The sequence below is a fragment of the Balaenoptera physalus genome (genome assembly GCF_965194825.1).
Source record: "Balaenoptera physalus genome assembly, chromosome: 4".
Lineage (NCBI taxonomy): Eukaryota > Metazoa > Chordata > Mammalia > Artiodactyla > Balaenopteridae > Balaenoptera > Balaenoptera physalus.
In genome coordinates, this window is record NC_138891.1 from 42,845,842 (window position 1) to 42,864,028 (window position 18,187).

The 18,187-nt window shown below is 42.2% G+C and overlaps 1 long non-coding RNA gene across 1 annotated transcript in view; it reads left to right on the forward strand.

The window, feature by feature from the left end:
* Window positions 1-747: 747 nt before the first annotated feature.
* The window catches only part of LOC309659166, a 50,771-nt gene continuing 33,331 nt past the window's right edge, over window positions 748-18,187 (forward strand). The window contains exon 1 of the long non-coding RNA XR_014262646.1: window positions 748-1,216. This is a non-coding gene — a long non-coding RNA (uncharacterized lncRNA). The remainder of the gene's footprint in view (window positions 1,217-18,187) is intronic.

The following is an 18,187-nucleotide window of genomic DNA, read 5'->3' on the forward strand; positions in this document are numbered from 1 at the left end:
GCTGAACATTCTAGGTGAGTTAGAGGGAGTCCTTGCCCTCTAGGTGCTTACAGGCAGTGGGGAAGATAGTTCAGTGAATGGCACATTGTCTACTGGGAGGTGGGCATGTAAACAACCATATATAATCTCTGAGTCAAATAAATTGAATAATTACAAGCAAAGTGTGGCAGGAATTGAGAGGAAGGAGATTTTAAAGTGTTCTGAGGAGCTGGGTGGAAATTTATTGGAGGAGGTGATTTCTGAAGTGAAGCTTGAAGGATGGATCTGATTCTGAAGGTACAGAAGAGAGTAAGGAAGGTTTTTTTTTTTTATGTATATCCTAGACTTTTTGGTTAGTATTTTCTTATTCAAACTTCTACTTTTTCTCCAAACATATTCTTTCATGCCTTTAGCCTATGAAACTAGATGTGTTTATATATGGTAAAAATTCAACATGGGGGCTAGCTAGAGATGTTCTTTTTTTGAAGCCCAAAGAGCATTTAAAGTGACTTTGTAGTTCTTCAAAGAGAAATACTTTGAGAGAGAACTTGAAGTCCTGGGTTCTATTGCCATTTGCCTGGAGGTACCAACCTGCAGTCATGTAGCTGGGAACCCTGCTAAAATAAAAGAGTATTTCTTCCACCCTCATACCTTTTTCTTTTTCTTTTTTTTAGATCAGGAAGAACTTGAAAAGTGACACAACAAATCAATTGCAGTTAATAGAGTTTTGATTATATATATATATATATATATATATATATATATATATATATATATATATATAGTATGTGTGTGTGTGTTTACTTAAATTCAAGCTCCAGCCCAGAGGAGCCAAATTCCAAAGGAAAGCTAAATGCCAGATACAAATAGACCTGGAGCACAGGCAGTTTATTTCATCACTTATTGAAATGAGGGATTTACATTTTACTTGGGCCGACCTTATCTTATTGGCAAGTGTTAACTGTATTATTTACCTAGTGAAGTTTTACTCTATTTTGGCAGATACGAATTTTTACTTTAGGATAAGATTGAAAGAGCCCTTTAAACTATCTGTAGAGAAAAGATGCCCTTACAGAGCCAACCATTAGAGTACACATACAATTATAGAAAGAACCCTGGATGTTTGGCTGAAATGAGCCCTGAAGATGACCTTATTCAATAGCTTTATTTCACAGGTGAGGAAACTGAGACCAGAAGAAAATGCTCCTTCTTCCTCAGAGAATAACTGGTTTTCAAGGTATTCATTCATTCGTTTGTTCAGTACCTTCTGAGCACCTAAGAGCCACATATTGTTCTGGGTGTTGGGGATATAGAGACCTGCACCAGGGAGCTTACCTAAGTGTGTTTGTGAAGGAGGGACTAGATAATTTTTAAAAAGTAAACAAATGAACTGCCCATTTCATCACAGAGTTAGGTGTTGTAAAGAAAAGAAGTCCAAGGAGAGGGACTTTCTGATGGGGGTGGGAGGAGCTCAGGGAGGACCTTTTTGAGGAGATGACATTTAAGCTGAGGCTTGAATGATGAGAAGGAGCCATCTGTGTTAAGGCATTGGGGGAGATTGTTACAGGTTAGAGGAATTGCCGAGGCCCTGAGGCAGGAAGGCAGGTTCAAAGAGTCCAAAGCAGACCAGTGTATAGGGAAGGAGATGTGCTGTTAGGTGAAGAGATTGAGGGCTGGACCCTTCAGGCCTTGTGGGTCTAGGGGGAGACTTTTGAGGCCATTGAGGGTTTAAACACAGGAGTTGCGGGAGCTGATTTATATTTTAAAAATACTTTGTTGAGTGTGATATGGAATGGTAGAGAGGCAAGAGCAGAGGTAGGGGGGCTAGCACTGCAGGTCAGACCAGGCAAGAAAGTTCTGGCCCAGCTAGATGGTGGTGGCAGAGCCGAGCAAGAGAAGTGAATGGATTTAGGATATATATTTGGAGACAGAACCCTTCGGACTGCAGTTCCTTTGGATGTGGGTTTGAGGACAAACGAGAAGGACTCAGAAGAACTGAGGTTTTTGGCTTGAGCGACTGGGTAGGACTGTCTCCTAAGATGGGCAAGTCTGGAGAGGAGCAGGTTGGGAACAGTGCGGGTGGGGTGAGAAATCATTTATCAGAAAAAAGTCAGTAGGTATTGAGATCGAGACAAACAGGAGTAGATCCATTTTGGCAGAGCAGTTAATAAAGACCTCACTCAGAAGTTGACATTTAAGGTGAGATATGAAAGGTACAAAGAGCCAGCAGAGAGAACATTCCAGACAGAGGGAACCATAGGTGCACAGGCACAAAGGGAGGAAATGGCAAGTCAGAGGTAAGCAACAGGAACTATTGTGGCTGCAGGGTGGGGAGTGAGGTAATCAAAAGAGTGTTTTCTGTCTTTCATATTGCTCAGGGACAAGTTTAACACGGTAACTTAGATGTGCAAAAAGAAATATCGCTTTTTCTCTCTCTAGAGCTGACCTGAGTTTTCTCACAGCTGCCACCCTGAATGGGAGGTGAGACTGAAAGAAGGGACCAGAAATTTAAACCTGCCAGTTTGTGGTATATTCATCACTTTCAGATGACTCCATTGTCTTTGCAAGGTGGCAGGGAAGAGAGGCCCCAGGTCCACACACCAGTTGTCTGCTGCCCTCTGGCTCCTCCTGTCTCCATCTTGACAGGTGGAGCCAGAGCTCTGGTCTTGCCCTTGTCCATCCAGTCAGGTGATGGGGTTGGGGGCACTTTGCTTACCTGTCTCTGGAGAACTCTCAGTCTGTTCTCTGGGCTCAGTTGGTCCAGAAGTCTTTCCTGCAGACTCACCCTGCTTCCATTTTCTCTGATGCCACAGTTTCTTCTCCCTAAGGTCTGAGGACGCCTGTGATTCCCAATTTAAAGCACTTCAGAGTGACCTCATCATTGCTCTGTGGTACCTTTGCCATCAGCAACATCATCTTCTCACATCCTTCATGAGATAGGCAGAAACCTCTAAGTTTCTTCTGTGCCACAAGGAAGGCTCTGGGTAATTGATGCTCTCATTACCTAACTGGGCTGGGCTGCCATTTTCACTTTGTTGCATCATTCATTGTTGGTGCCTTACGTGGTGACATCTTCCCAGAATTGTGAATGGGAAGTGGTTGAGGCTTCTCTACTTTTGGCTTTCTTCTTGACTCTTTACTGTCTGATACCAGCCACTCAGATCTTATGGTCTGGGGAGGTGTGGTGGTGATCCCTAGCACATATGCATCTGACAATTTGCTTCCCCTACCTCTCTTCTCTTTCAAGTAAATTCTCCAAGCTGGAAGGAGTAGGTGTCCTTCTTCCTTATGGTGGTTGTGAAATGTGTCTGCAAATTCCCTGATGCTCTTTTCATCAAGAGGTGAAGTCTATGTCACTTCTTGTGAACCTGGGTGGACATTTGTGACTTGCTTAATGAATATGGCAGAAACGACGCAGTATGACATGAGGCTAGATTCGAAAAGGCCATGCCATTTCTGCCAGTTTCTCTTGGGACTTGCCCTGGGCGCCTTCAGCCCCCATGTGAGAAGTCCAGCTATCCTGAGGCAACCATTTGGGGAGAGCATGTGGAGATGAGAGAGTTAGAGAGGGAGGTTGGGAGGGAGGAAGGGAGGGAGGAGGAGGGGGAAGAGAGAGAGATCTGAGGAGCTTGAGCTGTTATCTGTTCAAGGGTGCCCAACCCAGGTGCTGACATGCAAGTTAAGAAGGCTTCAAGATGGTATCAGTTTCAATCACTGTCTGACTGCAACCTCAAGAGACACCCTGAGCAAGAAACACCCAGCTAAGTCCATTCAACGCTCAGATTCACGAGCAAAAGAAATGATTGCTCTTATTTTAAGTCACTCTTTTGGGGTGGTTTGTTCATAGATGACTGAAGCAGTCATTCCTTCTGGAGCTCACATTCTTACCAGTCTTCCTCTTCTATCTTAAATAATCTCTACACTATGGCTCATAACTAAACCGTAGGTCCAGAACTCTAAGTGGAGTGACCGATTACCCTGATTTGGGACTGAGGGGGTTCCTGAGATGTGGGACTCTCAGTGCTAAAACTGGGAACATCCTGGGCAAATCAAGATGAGTTGGTCAAGGTTTGCTTTTCTTATATACAGGAGGCTGAAAGAATTTAGAGATTTTTAAAATTGGTGATTACTATTTTTTTTAATAAGAATTTTAATAAGAAGCAGTTTTGGACATGGATGCTGACCCTTTGTTATAGATGGTATCTGCCCTCCCAAAGGAATGGATGCTTCAGAGTCAAAGAGTGGGCTACCATAGGCAAGGATAATTGTAGGATATGAAAATGTTTTAAAAATGTCTCATAATATACAGTTAGGGAAACTAAATCCAGACCAGGTCACTGACTTTCCCAAGGGCTAATAGTGATTAGGTCATGATTGGGATGCAGATATTTGAACTTCAGTCCAGGGCTCTTACCCCATATTATTGTCATTTCCAATCCTTATTAATATTTACCACATGAGTATGGGATAATAGTGAACCCTGGAAAATAATTAGGCTGAGGGAGAGGTGTCTTTACCAGTAAGATGGCTCACATCTTCAGCTCTAGGCAGCACTGATTAGACTAAAATCTAATCTCAGCCATACCTGGACAAACTAAGAACCAGAAAATACATCTGGCTTTAAAACAAAACCCTAAGCCAACTTCAGATCTGTTTGGAAATGAAGTGTTTAACAATCTCATTAAATGTTAGTGAAAAAATTGTTGGCTCTGGTGCTGCTGTCCCAGAAGAAGCCAGGTTAACTTTGGGCCCTGATTTTTAGGGCTCTTCACAAACATGAAGTATGGGAGGCTTCCAGCTGGCAGCAGAGCCGGTGTAACTGGTTACGGGCTGATGAGCCTTCCTGAGTGTATCTTTTGGCAAAGAAACCCAGACTGCTTTCACTAATAAATAGGAGGCTAGTAACGATCTGCACTGCCTAGAGCTGAAGATGGCAAACTAGGTGGGAGGGAGGGTGGAGGAGGAGAGCATTACTGACTCGGCAGGAAACGGACATCATGGTGCTTGCCCCACCTCTGTTTAGAAAGTATACGTGGTGTGCTTGGGTGTGGGCTCTGTGTGTACCTAACAATTAGAGTAGAGCTTTTATCAAAGAAGGCAAATTGCTCATTGATATGACTCCAATGACTTGGCTACCAAGAGCCAGCCTCATCCTGTCCAAGGGAGCCAGGAGGAAACTGTTCTGACCAGCAAGGCAACATGGTAACTCGGCCATGAATCACAGACAGATTAGATTCAGCTGATGTGAGCAGGCATGAGTTCATTTCATGTAATGATTACAAGAAAAAGCCCTATAATTTTGCACAACCCTTGGACTCATTCATGAGAAACTAAAAGTTAAAAAAAAAAAAAAGAGTTAAAGCTCTTGGGATGGGATACTATTTTGAGATTTTTAAACTTTGCTTTTCTTCTGTGTTTCCTCCTTTCTCTTCCTTCCATTGAAGCAGAGTAAAGTCTGTTCTTTGCTTCTGTGGAGGGATATGGTTGGGAGAAAATAAAGCATAGTCTGCATGTTTTCCTGGCTCTGTGGGCAGAGGTGGGGATGGTATGGGTCAGAAACAACATATTGGCCAGACACCCCAAAAAATAAAAACTTCTCTGAGACTAGAGAGAGATTTTCCAGGACTGGAGAGAGGGAACATAAGGAAAACAGAGAGCTCTGAAGTCCTGGGACAAAGAAGGAACATGCACTGAATCTTTCAACATTCATTCATTCTTTAACTTCTGTATATACCATGCACTGGTCTAAGAGCAGTGAACAAATACACAGAGATCCTGATCCTCGCCCTCATGGAGATTACATTTTAGTGAATATCAAAACGTGTGGGATTCTGGTATGCCAGACACTATTCTAAGTGCATGGCATGTATTTACTTCTTACAACCTGTTGAGTTAGATACCATTGATATATTCCCAGCTTACAAATGAAGAAATTGAGACATAGAGAGGTTACATAATTTGCTGATCTCATAGCTAGTAGATATCAGAGCTGAATATTGAACCCAGAAAGCTGGTTTTGTTTTTCTTAACTGCTTGCTTAATTTCTAGGCAGGGCTTTGGGAGGGTGGAAAGACTCTAGAGTTGAGAAAGCTGCTTGGGGCAGTTTCATGGAGACTCCCAGGCCTCAGCTAGGTTAGGCAGCAGTGGGAAAACTCTGAAATTCCAGGGACCGCCGCCTCTATGTTGGATGTCTCCAAGTCTGTCTTTCCCTGACTGCCTTCCACTGCCCAGGATTCTGGGACCCCAGCATGACCAGAGGGGAGGAACCATGGCTTGAGGCTGGGTTTCCTCCCTGCCCAGCATGATGGGAACCCAAAACAGAAATTAAGCTGACTTAAAAGAATAAAGAATAAAATAGAAAGAATGAAGGAATTCCCTGGCAGTCCAGTGGTTATGCCTCCATGCTCTCACTGCCAAGGGCCCGGGTTCAGTCCCTGGTCAGGGAACTAAGATCCCACAAGTCTCTCAGCACAGCCAAAAAAAAAAAAAAAGAAAAGAAAGGAATGACAAAAATAATAAGAGTAAATATTTTTTTATAATCCTGAGTTTGTGGGCTAAGGTCCAGCTCCATATTCTGGGAAGCGTGGAATTAGAAAGAACTAAGTGCAGCCAGTGGGAGGAGTTAAAAATCTGAATCTCCATCTCACATTTACCCCCTGATACTGGGGCCTTGTAAAAGGAGGAACTAGGATTTCATGATTGCTAAACATGGAGACCTAATCAAGTCAGAATATTCACTCATTTTTTCAGAGTGGGTGTGGTCTGCTCTGTGTGTCTATTAACATTCCATTAAGAAAATAAATGAACAATATGCAATATAATTATTCTGTAATCAGTACAAATACATTAGATTATTTAGTTTTCTCACAAAACACAAACCAGGATCTGTAGTAAAGTTTGGGAATGAACTCTCTGTAATCAGTGCCCTCAGCTTCCCACACTGGGAAAAGATTTTCAAATCTACCCTACCTGTTATAATCCAGAGACATAAAGAGATGCAGGTCCTGTCCACATAGGGGAAGCATGTTCAATTTCTCTCTGTTTAAAAAAAAAAATTAGAAGTCACTGCTAATGCATTGTTTTTTGTTTTTTTAAAATTTATTTATTTTTGGCTGTGTTGGGTCTTCGTTTCTGTGTGAGGGCCTTCTCCAGTTCCGGCGAGCGGGAGCCACTCTTCATCGCAGTGCGCGGGCCTCTCACTGTCGCAGCCTCTCCCATTGCGGAACACAGGCTCCAGACGCGCAGGCTCAGTAGTTGTGGCTCACAGGCCCAGTTGCTCCGCGGCATGTGAGATCTTCCCAGACCAGGGCACGAACTCATGTCCCCTGCATTGGCAGGCAGATTCTCAACCACTGCGCCACCAGGGAAGCCCTAATGCATTGGTTTTTAAAGCCAACTTTTCTTAAGGTATGAGGCCATATCCCTTGAATAACTTTTGATAATTCATTCAGGTGGTCTAAACTCTCTACATTATTATTTTTTTTTATCAAGTTGGATTACTGCAGATAATATATTCTGACTCAATTTGTCTTGCTCCTATAAAACTTGCTGTCCCTGGGCTGTAATTGAAGGTATGCTCTTGTTTTCTTGAGGTTTTAAGAATGTCTCTATAAAAGTGCTGCTTGAAGACATTATCTGTTATGTTATAAATTTCCCTTTATATAAGAATCCAGTGCTTTGTTCTTTCTAGAATTTATGGACAGAAAATTTGTTTCCTTTTGCAACAAGCAGTATGAACTCATGGTCCACACTCACTGGCTATCTGATTTCCTCATCTCCTGATTGTGAATCAGCCCTCTAAAAGTAGGCTTTCTGCTCAGTACTCGCCCCACTCAGAGGACCAGTGACTTTCAATTTTCTGTACTCCTCCTTCAACTCTTATCACACACGCTGAGTGGATGTCTTGCTCTTCCTCATGTGTGCTCATGCAGAAACTTGCATCACACTGCCTTGTCTGTTCCTAAATGAGCCTAAGGCATAAGGTGGTCTGCAGTGTCAAAGGGGAAAGAGGACAAAGATGTCTGTATTAGTTTCCTATTGCTGTTATAATGAATTACCACAAACTGAGTGCCTTAAAACAGCAAAACTCTATCTTGCACAGTTCTGGAAGTCAGAAGTCCCAAATCAGTTTCATTGGGCTAAAGTCAAGGTGTTGGCAGGACTGGTTCCTTCTGGCAGCTCTTTGGGAAGAATCCATTTCCTTGCTTCTTGCAGTTTCTATGGCCACCTTCCTTGGCTTTCTTGCCTTGTGGCCCCTCCCTCATCTTAAAATTCATCACTAAAACTCTGTTTCTGATATCACATTACCTTCTCTCTGACTCTGACCTCTCCTGCCTCCCTCTTATAAGGACCATTGCGATTATATCGGGCCAAACTGGATAATACAGGATTATCTCCTTACTTCAAGATCCTTAACTTAATCACATCTGTAAAGCCCCTTTTGCCATGTAAGGTAGTGTATTCACAGGGTCTGGGAATTCGCATATGGATATATTTGGGGGACCATTATTCAGCCTACCACAAAAGGTTGGTAGTGAACCTGCCAAACTGGGGGTCCCTCCAGCCCCCAGTACATCCAAGTCTGGGAGGTTCAGCAGCCCTCCCTCAGTGAGAATGCTGCTCAGTGTTGTTCGGGAACTCCCAGCAGCTCTACTGCCCCCTGTGATCTGTGATTCAACAGCAGCTCAACACACCTGGTCATCTTGTCTTCCCTTCAGGGTTGAGCAGGGCTGCTCCCCGCTGCTGCTTCCTCTGTGTGTGTCCACATTCACCCTTCCAAAGGGCATTAGTCAGGGTTCGCCAGAGAAACAGAACAATAGGCTATCTGTATATATAGATATAGATATAACCAGTAGGATATCTATCTGTCTATCTATGTATCTATCTATCATGTCTATGTCTATACCTATATCTATATCTATCTATATCTATAAGAATTGGTTCACACAATGATGGAGACTGAGAAGTCCCATAATCTGTTGTCTGCAAGCTGGAGACCCAGGAAAGCCAGTGGTGTAATTTAGTCCAAGTTCAAAGGTCTGAGAACCAGGGAAGCTGATGGTGTAAATCCCAATCTGAGGACTGGAGAAGATGAATGAGGTGTCCCAGCTCAAGCAGTGAGGCAGGGAAGAAAGGGGCAAGTTCTTCCTTCTTCCATCTTTTGTTCTATTCAGACCTTCAATGGGTTGGATGATGCTCACCCATATTGGGGAGGGCAGTCTACTTTACTGAGTCCACTGATTCAAATGCTCATCTCATCTGGAAACACCTTCAAAGTTACACCTAGAAATAATGTTTAATCTGGGCACCCGTGGCCAGTCAAATTGACACATAAAATTAACCATCACATTGAGGGGGAGGCTGTGCCTGCATGGACTTGTCACCATCCATCATGAAGCGCCCCTACTGGGCATGGCTGAGTTCTTATTGATCAAATTCCCTTTAGGTTGAATTGATCCAAATGTCAATTAGTGATGCACAGTCTTAAAACTGCAGGTTGTGTGAACTGCTCTTGAATAAAGCTGCATGGCCCATGTTTTATATTTTATATAGCCCAGAATATGTTTTTATTTTTCTAGGTACATATCCAGCCATTTTGAATTGAATGGATTTTGAACTTGAGACACCGCAAATACATGTCACTTCCCAAAGAGGAAACAATTAAAATTTTACACAGATTGATTGTATTTATTACTACAAACTACACTTGTTTTCTCACCTGAAATCCCAAGTATTCTTTTGTATGTATTATCCTCTAGTTAGGGCATCTAGTGCATGGAAACCCCTGTTTGTGAATTCAGTCCTAGGTAGTCACCTGCTTCTCCTTCAGGAGAGGGAATACTCCTGGCTCCAGTAAATGCTCCTGCAGCATCCTGTACATATTTCAATTGCTAAATTTAATTCATTCCATTGTCATCATTATGTCTGTCTACACTACTGGATGCTGGGCTCTTCAGGTCGTTGTTATATCGTCTATCTTTATATCCACACAGCGAGCATGGTATCTGGGGCATTGTGAGTCCTCCACAAATATTTGTTACGTGGATTTGTTTATTGAAGGAAGAACTCATGTACTTTATTTGATTACCTGATGGGAGCTTTGCATCATTTTCTGGTTTTCTTTTCCCTTGCATGCCAGAAAACTTCAAGCCAGATTTTATGCTCTGTTGTGATAATAACTACCTTGTCCCAATTCTAAAAGACTTCTGCTTATTTTTCTTTAAATTAGCCTGACTACATATTTTTATTATAAGTGATGTCAAATGCATTTTAGAACTACAAATAACATAAATTATAAAGATATTTGGCAAATTTTGGCTCATCTCTGATTCATGTGTAAGGAAAATTAATGCCTTTCGCCATAGTGAACCTAATCGCTGTGATGGTAACATTAAGAAAAATCAAGGAGCAATAACTGTTAGATAAACGTGGGAAGGTGGTATGTATTATGCTTATAAATAGGAAGGAAAAATTAGGGTCATTCCAAGAATTGACTTCTGATGTATAAACTATAAATACATATATTTATATGGAGAGAGTTGCTGAAGTTGACTTGGTGTAGATGGATATTATGTAGCTGGAAGAACCATGTGTTGAAAAAAGTATTTTACCTTTAGTTATTTAATCGTTTTTATTTTTTTTTATATCTAAGAGAAGGAGAAAAGGACATAGAAAATCAAAAGAATTTCTCAGAGGAAAAGGAATATTATAAACCTGGTGAGAAAGCTGCACAGTGGTCCAATTACGAGAAAGGCAGATATAAGATATATGTACTAAGGTCAGACAGCACAGTCTGAAAGGTGTACTTCTATCACAGTGAGAGAAAAACAGTATTAGATTTGAGATTGGGGAATGGTTGCCTTGGCTAGTTACAGTGACATAAATCAACAAGAATATTACTTTGTGAAGCGAGGAGGATAGTCCTTGTCAAATTACTCTTGATTTTGTTATAGGCTAACCAAAAGGCCTAGGGCCAGAGTGAAATGGGAAAACAAGAAACAATAGGAGAGAAAAGAAAAATCAAAATGCTTGATGACAAGCCAGAGCTTTATTTATTAAAGTTTTACTTTGAAAATTTGAGGAAGTAAAGTAGTCCAGAATTTTCTTGAGCTGAAAACAGACCATTGGTCCTACTTCTAAAGCAAACAACACTTTCTAAATGAAAACAAATAAGTGAAAGAATCAACAAAGAAGCAGTCATCTCACCATGAAATGAGTCAATATTTGCTCTTTATGGTAACCAGAAATATCTGGTTTTGTTTTTTAAACCTGATGCTATAACATTTTAGAAATTCTTACTAAAGTTTAAAAAAGGTACATAGTCCGACCTTTAGTAAAAAATTGGAAAGAACTTTCTAACAGTAGGAGAGGTTTGCTCTTACAAATGAACTCCAGTTTTAGAATAAAAAGTGTACTCATTTAAAATGTTTCTGTTTGTCAAAGTTGATAGAAATGTCTAGACATTGGGAGGTGGGAAAGGAACATGCCTGTGGGAAGTGCTGGGGTGGGAAAGGAAGCTCCGAGGGGGCTGGCTGAGCTTGGCCTGTAGTGAGAGCTCTCATCCTTGACAGTTGCTCTCAAAGGGCACAAAACATTTAGTCCTCATTATATTTGAAATTTCCTATATTCATTATTAACATTTAATCATGAAATTTCACATGCAAATCCACATTTCTGATTTCTCTTGAAAAATCTGATAGCATTCCACCATAGTAGCTCTCACTGAGTAAGACTGAATAGTGGCTGCTCATTTGGGACAGAGCCAGTTCCCCATTGTCCATTCCCCTCTCACCCTTTTATTTTCTCCAGACGTGGAGGCTGAATGTCAATTGTAATCCATCCATCCATGTGATGGTTATTTGTCTGATGGTAGAATTAACAGAATATTAGAATATGTCTGATAACCTCATTTGTATCAAAAAGCATGATGCAGACCAAGATGCCACATGATTCAAGAACAATGAGAGAAAGCATATTTCCTTGTGGAAGTGAGAGTATCCTAGGGATTCATATGCACTTAAATAGATCTCTACAGAAATCACCTGCATGTTTTGCTCATTTACTCACTTATAGACTTTGTGTTTAAGATACCCAGTTTAGCTTTTGTACCTGTGACCTTATCTTCAGGCACAGATCATCCCTGAGGCTGAAATAATATGTTTATTATTCCAAGAGACATTCCCCTTTTCTTTCTTTTCAATGAAACTCTGAGATTTTTTATGGTGGCAAGGTGTGTATAGCTGGGTCTATGCCTAAATTTTTAATCACATTCCTTTATTTCTCAGCTTCCCTTGTTTCTAGCCATGTAACCCCATTCTAACCAATGAGATGTAGGCAGAGGATGCTGATGAGCCGGGGAATATGTTATTTCTCTATGAAAGATGACAGGCACAGTTGGTTTGGCCCTTGACCATTCCCCCTTTCTTCCTGCTTTGAAATGAACAAGTTCTCTGGAGATGCAAAAGCTACCTTGTTCCCATGGTGAGATAGCCATGGGAGCAAAAGCCAATCTGTGAAGAATACTGAGCAGAAATAAAGCAAGAGTCTTGGCCCTTGGGTGCGGCTGAGTAGCTAAACCAATTGCCAGTACCTGCTTAGTTTTGGTTATATGAGAAAAATAAATTCTTCACTGTTTAATTCATGGATGTTCAGCTTTTCTGTTACTTGCAGACAAAGGCATTCCTAGTCGATACATTCCTTTTCCCTCTCCTCCACTCATATATGCACAATGCTTCGCACCATTCCTGTACATCCCACATTTGCCAAATTATGCCAGCACCCCAATTCAATTCCTACTGGACAATATTTGCAAGGCATGGCACTTGGAGTGAGGGTTCTACGAAGATAAGACAAATTCTTTGTCTTTAAATAGCTTGTTATCTAGAAGGGAAAATTAGATACATGCACACATAATTGCAGCACAATGTAGAATAGGACAGTGTCATGGAAGTGCAGGTTGTCGTGGAGTGTTCGGGGTGGGGGGTGACATAAGTGCATTTTTTGGTTCACAACCTCCTTGAGAGCTTCCTGGGTGTAATCTGAAACTGGCTCCCATACACAGGGGGCAGTAAGAGACTCAAGAAAGAGGCAAATCACTCCACATTGGTAGGTGGCAAATAAGGAAGGGAACAAACCTACAATGCTTGTTTTGGGCGGCCACAAGATGAGTAGATTTCTGCACCCACCCATCAGAATCTTAAAATGGAGGACAGCTTTTATTATTAGAGACCTTTCAGTGTTCACTAAAGATAGGCCTTGCTGGCTTTCACTGAAGGCTTGCTGGGTGAAATTAGTAAGGGCTTCTATGTGTGCTATAATGTCCTCCAGGCCAACAGAGGGAACAAACGGTGGCCAAATGATTGTACCAGTGGAAAACAGAACATGCCCCCCTGGCCTTCAAGAGAGGGAGCTTTAGGAAACTGACCTGGTTGTGCACACCATACATGCTGGCTGGGGAGGCAGCAATCTCAGGCACAAGGAGACGGACTGGGGGTGAGATATACCAGACCAGGACCCCCAACTTCTCCCCTCTTTCAATGGTGTGTGTTCCATTCCAAGTATAATGTGTTTCAACAGGTCCAGCTTGCAGCAGGACAATGGGATCCCTGAGGAGATTGCATAGTTTCCTTTCACCCAGGGGTGCAAAGTCTCTGATCTGGGTGAGACGTCCTATTGCGAATTCCAGGAGACAATTCCCAGATGTGATGGGGCCCGGTGTCCTCAACAGCATAGCAGGTTGATCCATGGTGAGAGTTGGGGCAATGGCTTTTTCCTGCCATTTCCATACCTCTACAGTATTGGGTGCCTTGGCAGAGGTCCCTAGTCTGGCATATGGGACAACAGGCCATACTGGTTGATCATTCAAACGTATTAAAGCCTAAGACAGTACTTTAGTTCACCCTGCCAAGGTGATTTTACTTGATAGTAATTTAATCTGCTGTCTTAATATTCCATTTTTCCTTCCTACCAGCCCTGTTGCTTGCAGATTGTAGGGGAGATGGAACCTCTATTTAATGTCATGTTCTTTTGCCCAGGCTTGCACATCATGACCTTTGTAATGTGATCGCTGATCACTATCACTGATCTTCAGAAAGAGTATCCATACATGGTACTCAGCTTCTCTAATCCCCTAACAGTGGTAGCCTGGTTCGTTTGGCTTAGGTTAAACCAGACCCAGTGTCCACACAAACCAAGACATGTTTAAACCCTCACTTGCAGGGAAGGGGCCAATATAATCAATTTGCCAATCCCTCCCCAGTTGGGAACTACAGTGGATGGGTCCAATCATCCATCATGTTGCCTTGCGCATTGCTTAGAACGCACAGGACATGTTGTTACTGCCATTAACCAAGTCACTGTATTTCAAGGGCAATTTGACATCCTTGGCAATATGCCATCCTACCCAAGCATTGTGGCGGCTGCTCCTTTTATACACCCACATCTGCTGTATCTACTAAAGGGTCAGTTGCTAGGGCTTGTGTCTGAGCTGGAGCATCAGCTTCCTGATTGCCAGGGGGTGTCAGTGCCTTACGAGCTGGGATGCGGAAAAGAATGAGGATTGCCTCAGGCTCTTGGAGGCAAACCCAAGTGTCCCTCCACACAGCCTGACCGACAAGGACCCACTCATGCATCATATGCCCTTGTTTCCCATTGTCCAGAGCTGGGACCAAAATCCGAGGGGCACTCTTCCCCTCTGTTGTCTCTGTCACAGTGCCTGACCCATACCTTCTGGAGTCACAGACACCTCTAACCCAAATGCTACTTCTGCTTGGTAGATGTGCAGAGCTTTCATCTGCTTCACTAGTATTTTTGCCTTCTCAAAGGTGGCTTGCTGCTCTGATCCCCAGTCCCAAATGTGCCCTTTCTTTACCAGGTGGAGACAATGTGCTGGGTAGGGAATACAAGTCCTCTAAAACCCTAAAATCCCTACAAAGGATGGCATCTCTTTCACATTCTTAGGGGCTGGTTAGGCTTGCATCTTAAACACAGCTTCTGGGACAACACATGTCTTAACCGACCGAACGACTCCCCCAAAAGCTTTGCGGTGGTGCCTGGGCCTTTACTTTTCTGTAAGTTCACCGCTCATCTTCTCCCTTGCAGATGTTCTAGCAAAGCTTGCAGAGTGGCCTGCAGCAGAGGCAATCATCAGTGTAATGGGCCATTTTACTAATGTGGGGAAGGAGAACAGGGACAGGTCTTGGCTACCATTCCGTGACATATTGTGGGGCTGTGCAGGTAGACTTGGGGAAGCACTTGAAAGGTCCATTATTGCCCCTCCCATATGAAGGCAAATTGATCTTAGTTATCAGAAACCTGTACTTGTCAAAATCTTTTCCATGAATCTCCTTGAAGATAAAGCACTTTTTCAGTAACAGTTTGTCAAAGCATCAGAGTAAAACAATAACTGCCTGCAAATGACAAAAGACAAAAAATAGCCATGCTTAAAGATCTGATTAGAGTTCATTATAATGCAATTGTCAAGAGAATCTGGTTATTTTTGTGACATACATTTTAAAATTATGACTGATAACATTATACCAAGACATATCAGGTTTTTAGGGATTTCATACAAGTATACCCTAAAGAAAGTGTACCACCTCTTAAATATGACAATGCTTCCCATGAAATTTAACATATACGAAAAGTTATATGGTTGTAAAACACTTAGTTTCTTTAATAGAGAAGGCTCAGGTTTCTTAAGTAATCAAGGACCTGATAAAGACAAAACACAAAATCTTTGTTTTCTAGACAGATTACATTAAAGGCAAAGAAAACCCTTGATTTATAATTTCTTACTAGAGCAAACCAATAATCTAAGAAAACTTTGTCCTTTTAACAGAGAGAAAACCAAATTCTAATTTTGCAGTGTACTTTTGATATTAAAACTCTCCTTTTTTTCTTTTTAACTTAAATCTATTTCAACTTTAGCTTGACTACACATAACATTTCTTTCTCAATATTTTTTTCTGCGAAACTGCAACTTTCTATATCCATTCAGCTTTTGTCTTTTCTTTTTTTCCAATCTTGGAACAATCATTTTAATTTAGGACAAAATTGCTTTCTTTTTTTCTTTAGCAAAACAAATAAACAATGTCCTTTATCTAAAATAAACCACGTTCTATTTTTCTTACCTACTTTTTTTATACAGTCATTTTCTTTCACCCTTATTATTTCTAATAGATTTGTAAAATACCTTATCTCTTTTACAAATAAATTTTGGTAATACCCTCTGCAGGTAGAAAAACATCACACATTCACAATACACATCTATAGACATATTACATAAACATACAGACAGACACAAATGGAATCTCCATGGCTTCCATTCCAAAACTTAAGCCATGAATCAGGTACCCACTCACATGGCTAAAGCTTTTTACTGATATTTGTGATCTTATGAAGGCTGTGGACTAGATTTTTGGGCAAAGGAACTTCTACAGCAGTCTGTATTTTAAAAAAGCCTCTTTCCCTACCTTTTTTTTCCAAAAAAATTTTTCTACAGTCTCTGTGGGCAATGTTTTGGTTATCTACAGGGTGTTTATATTTCAAAGACATGATAAGATTTACAACTTCAGAAGACAGAGAAAGAATGTAAGTTTTCTCCTAGGGGTTTTGAGGTAATTACTATTTACAATTTTCCTTTGTAATAGGATGGCACAGGGTGTTTCACCTGCTTCCTCATCAATCACCATAACATTATCCTCTTTATTCTCATCACATTCCCAGGGATTCCACCCCTTAGTGTCTCAGTCAGGCTTTGTCACAAGCACTTGGAGCTTAATCCACAGCAATTTACACCCTTCTAGCTCTGCAAAATGGTACACTAAGGTCTCCAACTTATTATCCTGCTCTCCCACCTTGTCTGGCAGCCCGGAAGCTAGCAGAGTAGCGGACAACTGCATGTCTTTTTCTAACCTCAGCTTTTCTTCTAACTCTCTAACTCAAGCTCCAGCCTCCAGTTGGGCACTGATGTCCAGCTGAACTGCCCACAGTAGAGTACAGCCCATTGCAAGAGCCCTTCATTTCCCTTTGCTGCAGTGTGCTATGTGCAGTTTGTCAAGCAAAAAATGACAGCTGGCATTTTTGGGACATCCCCATACTCATGGAGCAGTCCACAAGCATCTAACATATGGGCCACCCTTCCCCACATGAAGATTTTTTTTTTAACATCTTTATTGGAGTATAATTGCTTTACAATGGTGTGTTAGTTTCTGCTTTATAACAAAGTGAATCAGCTATATGTATACATATATCCCCATATCCCCCTCCTCTTGCGTCTCCCTCCCACCCTCCCTTATCCCACCCCTCTAGGTGGTCACAAAGCACCAAGCTGATCAGCCTGTGCTATGTGGCTGCTTCCCACTAGCTATCTGTTTTACATTTGGTAGTGTATATATGTCCACCCACCTGAAGATTGATGGCTAACTCAGGATTTCCCCTGTGGATGCCTCTTTCCCAAGGCTAGGGAATTTAAGAGGCTTGTATGGGCCACCCCTCCCCACACAGAGGTCCATGGCCACCTCAGGATTTCCCCCATGGATGCCTTTTTCCCAAAGCCCATTTCTTTGGTCTCCTGCCTGGCTTGACAATTATAGGTTTGCGATCTCCTCAGGAGCTTCCTGGGTGTAATCTGAAACTGACCCCCATACACAGAGGGCTGGGAGAGACCCAAGAAAGAGGTAAATCACTCCAGATTGGAGGGTGGCAGGTTTAATAAGCAAGGGAACTTACTTACAAGGCTTGTCTTGCTCAGCCGTGTAGATTTCTGCGCCCACCTGCCAGAATCTGAAAAGTTTATATAGAGGCCTAAACTGGGTTCAGTCACATACACTGTCCAGATGGTCTCAAGAATTCCTTGCTTTCTCTGTGTCCTTGGAGCAGCTCCCACTGTGGGAATGGTAGGTAGTGTGTACATTCCAAGGACAGGGGAGGGGGTAAGAAGGTTTCAGCTCAACGGTCATGTCTTTTCGATGACCTTCCCCAACTGTACCTAGTTCCTGGCTGGAGTTGTCAGGAGAGATTTCCTAAAGAAGTTGGGATTTGAGATGAGTCTTGAATGCTGGATAAAATTTTAGAGACTGGCAGGAGGAAAGTCATGGAGGCAGGAACATGTGGATCATCCTGGGGAGCGTGGGTTCTGCAGCCCCCTGCTCCCACGCTCCAGGCCCACTGGCCTCTGTTGTTCTTCCAGCGAGCAAGCCTGTCCCAG